Raw genomic sequence first — 10,133 nt, forward strand, 5'->3', positions numbered from 1 at the left:
TTTATTTCTTTTTCCATTAAGAACGTTAAATTTTTTTTATTAATGATTTTTTTATATGTTTAAACATAAATAATTTGAGACTATGATGTAATATTTAAAAAATTTAAATATCCACCAAATACCAACCAGAAAAGCAATAATAGAGAATATATCAACTTATTAAATATATCAACATACTTACAGATATTGCACACTATAAAAAATATATCAACTTATTAAAAGAAAAATATTGCACACTACCAAAAAAAAACTTTGTACCTTACAAAATATTTCAACTTACCAGAAAAACTTTGAATAATATCCACGGTAAACAAAATAAACATTAAAAAAATCAGTAAAAATTATCAAAAACTTAATTCAAAGTTAAATAACAAAAATATATCAATTTACCAAATAAAATACTGCATTGAAACAAATGAAGGTAGAAAATGATCGGTATTTGAAAATGAATGAAAAATGTGGAAGAAATGAAGGAAATTTTGTTTTTGGTGAAGATGAAATGAGGGCTTCGGTGATGAAGGGGAAGATGAAATGAAGGTTTTAGTGAAAGAGAAGATGAAATCAGTGAAGGAGGATGAAATCTGTGAAGGAGAAGATGAAATCGGTAAAGGAAGAGAAATTTGTGAAATGAGAAGATGAAAACGGTGGAATGAAAGTAAAATGTGGGATTTTTTATCCTAAAACGGGGGAAACGCCAAATTTGATCCAAATGCGTATGTTCCAGAGTAAGTTGACAAATCACTCTGACGCGCGTGTATTGTGTCAGAATGCGTCTATTGAACACTGATCGATTTAATTTTTTTTTAAAAAAATACAACGTACGGAGCTAAAAATATAATAATAAAATATTCACAAATTTCGGATGGGGACAAAAAAAACATCATTTTTTTTCTAAATAAGTTGAAAACCACCCCTTTTTCCTAATTAACTTTCAAAACCACCCCTATCTAAATATGTGTGTCAATTTCACTTTCTTTCCCTTCTTTTCTTTCCCAACCGAAACCCTAGTTAGTTTTTCATCTGCAGAGCCAACTGTCCTGCTGAGCTCGTCGCTCGTCGTTTGGCCGCTGCTGCTGGTGCTCATCGTTCGCAGCTGCTCCACTCTCACTCACTCAGGTACGTTCTCTGTCCCTTCCCTCTTTCCTTCCTCTATATATACGCATACCTTTCTTCTTTTTCTTCTATTTTCTATTTCCCCCATTTTCGATTTGCTCTGTGTGTGTGTTTTGTTGTTTTTCAACTATGAAATCTTCTTCTCTGGTTTTTTTATTTCTTCTTCTTTTTGTTCTTCCATCTCAATCTCCTTTTTCCTCGCTTTGCTCACCCACGCCATCCCCATCCCCTTCCCCCTCCCCTCCCCCTTCTCCAGGGGATGTATCTGCATTGGCTTACCTCGCATGGTTTATAACCATGGAGCTAATCAAAATATTTCTCCATTTTAACTTCAATCACTTAATAGAGGGCCCTATTAAAATGTTGTTATTGTTCATCATACCTCTTTTTCTGCTCTACGGTATAATTTCACTCTCCCCAGTGATACATTATTCCTTTGATAACTATCACTGTGGTGATGTTTGTGCCCTTTACATAGCTATGGGCTCTCTCCTAGTTTTTCTATCTGTCATATTATGCTGGGGTAATTTCCTTCTTTCTTTCTTTCTTTCTTTCTTTCTTTTTTTCTGTTCAAACTCATTTTGCGTTTATTTTTATTCTCTTATCCCTCTTATATTTTTGTCTTGTTTTCTTTTACAGCGCTAAGAGGCTTAGGTTTCTTCACCTGGTTAAACTCTCAGTTAAATGCTGGTTAGTGTTAACATATATATGTATGAATGTGTGTACATATATTTTTAACCTTATTTTCCTACTGCTATTGCTAACTAACCATATTGCATATTTTAATGATAGGGGAGGAGGCTTGAAGAAGCAGCAAAAATTTGTCAAGACCCTTCTAAACCTCTCGGTAATAATATAGCTCAGTGTGACTTAATGTTTTCTGAGCTACAGTAGTTAGGCTTAGGATTTAGTAAATGGAGGTTAGAAGTTTAATTTTATTTGCTATTATATAGTTTATTAATGCATTTGGATGTTAAAGTTTAATTGTATTTGCTATTATAAATTTTAGGTCTATTTGCTCCCAAAACTTGTTAAAGGAATGTATATATGTATATATTGTTTGGTTCTAGGGGAAGTCTATAATTGGGCTTTTGTTAGGGCTTTTAATAGAGTAGCCCATGTTCTTGGGGCCCAGGCTTTGTCGTCTTCTTTTTTTTATCTTGTGTTTGGACCTCAAATCCTCCACTGTTGTTGTTGAAGTTTCTCTGGCATGATTTCCCTGCTTGTATGCGTTCAGCCTTTGTTTGAGATTTATAAACAAATCTTGGTAAAAAAAAAAGTATTAAATTTGCAACGTTCTAAAAAAATAAAGATTTTTTACTTTTAGGGTTCTCCATCAATCTAAACAGATGATAAAAATTCAGAAATATTGAGAAATCGGGAACCAAGAAGGTTACAATTTCAGATCTCACGAGTAGCTCATCACTAATTAACAAAATATTTTGGCTCATCACTCCGACTAAACGATGTATTAAAGATTTTTATTGTGACCATTAGATTGAATAAAATATTTTGGTTTTATTTGGTATTAATATTTGGGTCCAAATTTAATTGATCCTAACCTTAATTTGGTAAGGCTAACTAATTCAAGATTCAGTTAATTGGGCCAAAGGTTAGGTCTATGGACCAACCAAACCCATAAAGTCATAATTCTTCCAATAATCATATTGATATTGTTGATAGAAAATGATAATTTGTATAAATACAAGTTATTGTTCTCTTAAAGTTTGAATAATTAGGGCCAAATAATGAAAAACACATTCATTTTAGTAGAAAAATACATAAAATTACTTATATGTGTTTAGTACATACAAAAGGATCATTTTAAGAGAAAAATGCACTACTAACACTTGATAATGTAGGAACCGCGGAATTTTCATTAAGTGTTGAAGAGAACCCAACGTAGGAAATTTTCATTAGAGCTCAAGAGAGACCTTCGACATGTCCTCACCCTAGTCACAGTAGCAAGTACCTAAAATCAAGTCAAATGGAGCAAGAGATTAATCTTGACAGCTTGACACACTTTTCTTTCCCTTACTCAGCATTTTCATCTATTAATTGTCTTGATTGAACTAAGATTCTGTAAAAATATTTTACTAATATTAATTCAATCATGATTTCATCCATTTTTCATATCCATTTTCTTACTTTTCTATATCATGAGTATCTAAATCCATAGTGGGTTAGGTGAAACTAAATGATAATCTGCTAAGTCGCATGTATGTGCATCTAGCTTGCTTGATGTATACTTAAATGTTTTATACTTGAATCCATCTGATTAATTGATTTGAGTAGAAATACTTAACTGCTTAAGAGAGTAAGTAACTGTGGAATGTATCAAGTAAGAATATTGTGTAGCTTTAGAGATAAAGTTATAGTCATGTTGATCTGTCATATTAGTAAACGCATGCATCTTAGAGATAAGATGGGTGTGGCAAATACATTGAAAGATGTTGAAAGATTTAAGTAGAAAACAGAACATGTACACATCATACATGTATACTTAGAGATTACCAATTAAGTCTTTCCAACCCCATCTCATTCCATTAATAATGAGGAATCATCTCATTGCATTCCAACACATTACATACTCTGTCAACGTATCTCATCTCTCTCACCTATTTCTCTTGCATGTATGTTGACTTATTTTAGTTTAGAATCTCAACACATATATCTATACTTAGAATCACACTGTGAAAGATCATTTCACCACCTTGTATTAGCATTAACTAATCCCTGTGTTCGACCCTAGGCATGCTAGGAAACTTGGGCTCGGTTTATACTTGGATCTAACTCAAGAAAACTTGTACACAATGAGAGCTTGCATGAAATACTAATCTTTATCTTCTAACACATGGTCTCACATTAAGATAGAAAACGGCATACGTGTAACGCAAATATTAAAACACAACAAGCTTTTGACGTCATTGCTGAGGATTAGGCGATGTAGCTAACAGTAATTTGGTTTTGAATCTTTTTGCAGGACTCTTAATCGAAGGAGTATTACAAGCTGAACCTGAGCTTATGAATGTTTTATGAGCATTGAAGACTTTTCTTAGCCCAAATACGGCCCTGAGATTGAAAGAATCTTCCATCAATGAATCAGAGCTAATAGAAGGCGAAGGCAAAGGCAAAAAAGAATGTCTGACGATTAAAATAACCAACACGTGGCTCAACAATTAGCAAATATTGTCAATAATCCCATCCTGATGACGAACAATAACACGCGGCCAATACGTGAATATGCTTCACCTATTCTATATGACTTTTTGTTGAAACCATACAGTTTATTTGTATTAGTTATTAAACGCTTTACCCAATTAATCAACTGCAATTTAACAAAAATCTAATGTACCCTATGTGACATCTATTTTGCAATGATGCTTTAGTGGGGCAAGGTAAAAGCCACCGTATGATGATCAGATACCGTTTCACATTGAGACAATCTCAACCAATAATTACACCAGAACAACTTTTGTCCCTATAATTATTAGTCACCGTTGTTTAACCCATAAAATATTAACTTGCTTAACATTTTCTTGTAAATGCAACCCCTCATTTTAGAGTCTAGATTTCCGCCCCAATGAACCAACCATAAAGAAAATCGATTGAGGCAAAAACTAAAGCAAACCTATCCATTTCTAGAGTTTGAGTAAAAAATTCATGCAAATGTCATCCGTAGGGGGACACAAGCAAAGGTGCCTCAAGGCCAAGCATGAAAGTTTACTACAAACTGATGAGAGAGACCGTGAGATATGTTGACACACATCCCGCTCCCACTTACTATAAACACTCTCTCCATTCACCTTGATATTGACGTATGCAAACACCACTCGTAAGGGGACACAAGCAAAGGTGCCTCAAGGCCGAACATAGATCTCACAATGTGAACGTTCAAGGAAAAACGTAAAAGGAAAAATGAAGTATCAGATATCCATTTTCCTCCCATTGAGTGTTTTACCTAGGGTTGATTAACTTAGAAAATTCGGCTAATAATTTTACTAAGTGTTTGTTAAAATTTTCCCAAAGTAACATTTACGATGGATAGTTTAACAATGTTGTTTAATGTTTATTAAACACTCTAATAAACATGAATCACTCATTGCATGCATGTAACAAGTCTATCTATTCACCTTCCAGGCCAGTTCCTATGTAGGTGCTTAAATACTCCAGCCTAGACAGAATTTTCCTTAGACAAAGGTCCTAAATAAATACATTTGTTACACATTTAATCTTTTATTCAATAACTCAATTTAATCCTATTAAACCAAAATAAAAGATTAAGCCTATTTCTAATCGAATTAAACATAGGTCTTATTATGAAAGCATGCAATTCCTTTTCATTACATACATAACACATATATTTAAAGTAATGAAAAATAAAAAAATATATATCTATCCATACGTCTAATCTATATATTATAACAATTATAAAATAAATGATGCATGAACATGCTTAATTTATCATGCAATTTTATAATATAACTTTTACATTAAAAAAAATATGCAAAAACATATGTACATCCTATGGTGGGATTATGCTATATAACATATATTATGACATACAACAAAAAAAATATCATACACCAAATGCATAAAATAAAAACTTCAATTTTGATCGGATTGGTTTCCTAAACTTTTAATTAAATTAATATAAAAAATATTAATTTAATTAAACAAAAAAATTAATTATTACAATTAATAATGAAGAAAAACACTTGGAATTTGAACCATCAGAAGCCGAACCGTCAAACCGTGTAGCATTACAACGCTGTTCGCAGTGTTGTGACGCTCTACGCAGCGCCTTTGCCCATTCATCAGTAATACTCCATCCTTGCTTCGTGTTCCACCAAATCGAAGCCAAAACTTGATCACGATCGACACAGACAACAAATATAGACTCGATAGCTTATAAAAAAAATTGTCTAAAACAATGGGCCCTTTACATATCGAATCTTTAACAAATAGTCAAATCTAAAAAAAAAATCCTGAAAACATCCAAATGAGAAAACCTCATTCAACATACAATTGTGCAGAATTAATAATCTCACCATTATTCTATATGCGTTTGAAAATTAAAATTAAGACGGAAACACATGCTCTGATACCAATTGAAATGATACACGAGTACCCATTACGGAAAAGATTGCATTCTAATTTTAATTTTACATAACATGCAAAGAATATATGTGACAAACAAAATATACATGATCAATTAAGCATACATATATACATAGAAATTAAGAAGAAGAAAATATTGGAAAACGTACCCTTGAAGATTAGCCTCTTCATGATTTCCTCTCCAAAAACTTCGAACACGAACAATAAAAAAACACAACAACAAGTGTTCAAAACTAACAGACACCACCACGTGGAGACCTCGGTATTCTCGGGGGTAGAGAACATAGAGAGTTTTTGTGCTTCTTTAAATAATTTGGAGAGAGAATGATTTTGTTTTGAGAGAAAAAACACTTTTCCAAAACCTTCAACAACTTCAATATTTTCAACACCTTACAGCTTCAATACATTTTGGAGTATTTATAATAATGCAAGTTGAAGATGAAAGAACCTTTCTTTTCATCGTCAAATAATGATGAGAGAAATTATAAAAGAAAATGAAAAGTTTATAAGTTATTTGAAGAAAGTGAAAGGTTTGTGTAGCTAAAAATACATATAATTAAATAAAACTAATTTTCATTTAATTAATATGTACTTTAATTAACAACCTATTTTATGTAATTAAAAAATATACGTGTAATTAAATAAAACTAATTTTTATGTAATTTTTATATATAATTTAATTTAATATTATACACACACATATATATAAACAAATTCTCTCAAATATTTAATATGAATCAAATTCATATTAAGGTTGTTTTTTTTCCTCTCAAATTATATCTCATAAAATTTTATATAAATAATTCTCTTTATTAATTTGAACAATTCAAATTAATCTGAACTAATTTGATTCTCATTTTATCCCAGTTGAGCTAACGAGGGGACCTTATGGACATATAGTTTGAATACTTGATTAATTAATCAAACTCTTTGATTTAATTAATCAACTTCCATTAATTGTCAGTCACTCCACTAAAGACTGACAGTTGTACTCTTCTCCCTACATATATATTTTTGTGTCCATTAGATATAACCAATCAACGGTGCGTTGACCCTTCACAAATTGCTCGTAAGTACAGTTGGGCCAAAATTATCGTTTTGTCCCTATAGTTACATCTAACTCCCTAAATACCACTGATCCCTCTAATGAACAATAAGTCATAGTCCAACTATGACCAATCCCTCTTGGGCCAGGAGAGGGTGTGATGCCCTATTTTTCAAGCCCTATAATCAGCTCTTAAGGAAGCAATTTATCTACAGTCTCTAACTATAGAGAATGAGTGAATTCCTTCTTGCGTAGTTGCGTTTAGCTCCCTAATCAGACGAATCCTCAAAGTGGTAGGTATATTAAGTCAGCGAAACTGACCACTCTCACCCATACAAATCAAAAGATTGCCTTCATAGGCAAGATTTCGCAATTCACTCAGGAATCAGGTTAAGTCACCTATGGTCATCTTGATGAAATGCAAGTCTCATCCATCAACGGTGTTATATAGAGAGACTATACATTTCGTGATCTGGTCTTATACAAACTCCTTGCATAAACATCCCTACTCACATGTCTACACATGAATGATCAGGATCGGATCATTTGTAGTACTTTATAACAATTATAACAACTACAAAACAGGTCATATTCTAGTGTCACTAGGATAAGGTACCCAACCTTATTCACCTACTGCAGACCGTTTAGGATATCACTTTGATCCGCCTGTATGTCTCTACATACATGTTTAAGTTTCAGAATATAACCCTGGATTTTAGTTTATTGATTTTTGTGTATAAATTTAACTAAATGATAAATAAAATATATTTTTTTATTTTATTAGATTAATAAATTGTTTGTATAATACAATTACAACTATAAGACCCACAAGATTTAGGGCATTAACATAAATAGAGTCATCAGAAGAAGATCAAAGCAATGAAGACTCTCTTGACGAAGAATCTGAGATTGAATTTGTGTTGAAGAATCTAAATATGTGGAATTAAACCTTCCTTCATTCCCTAAAGAAGTTGAACACAGGGAAGAAGACCTTACCTTGGCATCTTCTCCTCAAAACCCTCAAATCCAACTCCCACCTCCTGTCTATGACCCAACAGGCCCAAAAGCTCATGATGAAACGCAAAGGGGCCTGATTGGTGAGATAGTAAGGCTGTCGCATTCACCCAACCACTATTTGCCAACCCAATTTAACCCCCCTACGACCATCTATGAACCAACAAGGCTTGAAACCAGCAATGCCCAAAATTCACAAAGTCCAGTTGGTGAGATGCGGAAACACTTGCAACAGACGCCTGAGCTTCACGCCAATCTTCCAGTACCATCTTCCGCCATTTCTAACATGGATGACCTCAAGAAGTTCATCCAAGCCCAACTTAGACCCATAGCTGCATCTTTTGAAGTGCTTCATCTACAACAAGCTATGCTTTAATGTCAGAAAGTTGCTCTGAGGGATTACCTACGGCAACAAACGTAGAGAAATCATGACCACTTTGAATTCACCGTATACTGTCGCAGCATCTGTGCTATCCCCTATGGTTTATGGATGCAGACTCTAATCTTGAATGCAGAGATGATGTGACTCATCATGATTAAATTTTTGAGTGTTGGATTTATTTCTTTCTTTTGTAATTTCAATTCTAGCTTTTGTATGTTTTAATCATATTATGAATTTCATGTTTTCCGTTCTTATGAATACAATCTCAATATTTTGTCTCCTCACGTTTGTATGAAGAATTTCCTTATGCTTCTTTATTTTCTCTTTTATCTTGTGTCTTGTCTTGATATCTCGATGACTATACCAATGTTAGATGACTAAAGAATCTTTTAATAAGCGTTAAAATTAAGTTTAGGAACTTCTCCAAGTAAAACATATCTTTGATTTTTTATGTGTGCAAGCCTCACCTCAAACCTCTTTTTGAAATTTGTCTTAGGCATCCCTATAGTTCTCTTTTAGCAATGAGGACCTTACTGACCTCCAATTTTTTTTTTTTTTTTTTGGGAGCGGGGAGGGGGAATAGAGGTTCGAATTGATGCATTCACTTTCATAAAATATCCTTTTCATAGTTTCATCTATATATATATAGTTCACTTAAAAATAACAAACTCCACAATCAACACAAGGGAAAACCAACCTCATACGAGTTTAGTTGCGAATGGCGCTTCCTTATAGTTGGATATCCTCATGAAACCCATGGGAACAAGTCAAAATGAAGGTAAGTAACCAGGGCCAATGCAAAGCATAGTATAATAAATCATCCCAAACTCCAATGTTTAAGCCTAAGGAGAAAGAAAATATATAGCTTAGTGATGCTTGATTTTATGAAGTGAATTATGGATGATATGCGATGGTGAAATTGCGTTGAGCACTCAAGTTTCCTTAGCGGAATCTAATTGTAAACTTCATTGAGTTTCCTGGTAAGTCCAGGGTCGAACTCAGGGACTTGTGAAAATAGGTTGCATTGGTAATTTTTAGAAAAACCTTGCGGTAACCAAATAAATAGATAGTTGTTGAGGTTGTTGTTTGGATGATAAAAAAAATAATAAATGAGGCGGAGTTTGAAAATAGTTGAATAAATGGAAGATGCGATGAGTATGCGGTGAACAGGCTGAGAAAAGTTTCGGCTAACACTTCCTAGGATGTGTTCATGCTATGCGATCATGCAACATGCATACAACAGTAAACCACCTCTCGGTGCGAATGCCACGGCTTCTAAGACTAGAACGCATGCGATATATGCGATAAGTCTATAGGACCTACACATAAGCCTCTATTCTTATTTATGCGATGACAGAATAACACACACAAATAAGGCGACCACATAATATCATTCCCATCTCTAAGATGCATGCGATGCAGGTTGACAAACAAAGCTTATCTCAAAGTCCATATCTC

General features: G+C 33.3%; 1 long non-coding RNA gene across 1 annotated transcript; it reads left to right on the plus strand.

Annotated features, from left to right (window-relative positions):
- The first annotated feature begins 902 nt into the window (after positions 1 to 902).
- LOC120074229 (uncharacterized) lies at positions 903 to 2,337 on the plus strand. Its single transcript, XR_005480925.2, has 3 exons — positions 903 to 1,116; positions 1,753 to 1,803; positions 1,906 to 2,337. It is a non-coding gene; the product is annotated as an uncharacterized LOC120074229 (long non-coding RNA).
- Positions 2,338 to 10,133: the final 7,796 nt, after the last annotated feature.

The sequence above is a fragment of the Benincasa hispida genome, chromosome 3, assembly GCF_027475165.1.
Source record: "Benincasa hispida cultivar pf3 chromosome 3, pf3_genome.v1.1, whole genome shotgun sequence".
Classification (NCBI taxonomy): Eukaryota; Viridiplantae; Streptophyta; class Magnoliopsida; order Cucurbitales; family Cucurbitaceae; genus Benincasa; species Benincasa hispida.